Source organism: Mus pahari, chromosome 1 (genome assembly GCF_900095145.1).
Source record: "Mus pahari chromosome 1, PAHARI_EIJ_v1.1, whole genome shotgun sequence".
In the NCBI taxonomy this organism is placed as follows: domain Eukaryota; kingdom Metazoa; phylum Chordata; class Mammalia; order Rodentia; family Muridae; genus Mus; species Mus pahari.
This window is the reverse complement of record NC_034590.1, coordinates 118,143,552-118,144,531: the sequence shown is the minus strand read 5'-3', so window position 1 is coordinate 118,144,531 and position 980 is coordinate 118,143,552.

Below are 980 nucleotides of genomic sequence, written 5' to 3'. Positions count from 1 at the left end.
CATCAGCTTTAAGATGTCATTTAAGTATGATAAAAAAGGCCACGAAAGAAAGGTTAACCATGTCTGAGGCACTTCATCGCTAGGACTTTTATATTAAATTTCCCAGAAGATCTGCTTCCTGACTAGATTCAGGTTCACATCACACACATACACACACACACACACACAAACACATGCACACACAAACACACACACATATACACACACCAACACACACATATACACACAAACACACACACAGACACACACACAGACACACATACACAGACACATGCACACACAAACACACACACATATACACACCCAAACACACACACATACACAGACACATGCACACACAAACACACACACACACATATACACACCCAAACACACACACATGCACACACACATACACACACAAACACACATACACACACACACACACACACACACACACACACACACACACACGATGGTAGGATCAAAAGGAATTGCTGAGTTCCATGGCAGAATTCCTACACAGAGGCGACTCCTGAGATCGCTTCTGTTGTAAGTCCCTGTGTCGGTTTCCAGCAGCCTCCCACTCTGGGACATCCCTCCTTCAAACAGTTTCCACCACCAGCTTGGGGACTTGAAAACCAGGGTCAGGTCCCTCCCTCTGGTGCTCCCACCATCTGGGCTGTGGGTTCAGAGTGCTCCCTGAAAGACCCGAGAGTCCTCCTCTAGGCTCCTCTAACCTTTCTCAGGAGTTGCTGCTGGGGCTTTGGAATTTGCTTGTGCCTGCAAGGCGGCTGAAGCCAGCTGAAGGGCTACAGTACCTGTCACCTGCCTTCAGAAATGACGACCGAGACAAACAAGAAGAGAAACATAAGTAGTTCCTGATCTATGCTTCTAGCTGCCTCAGAGCAGTCATGCACTGATTCCTTGACTATCATTCCCTCTCAGTAGGCTGCCTCCTACCTCCTGGGACGCCTTCTCTGACTGCCCTGTGAAAGCAC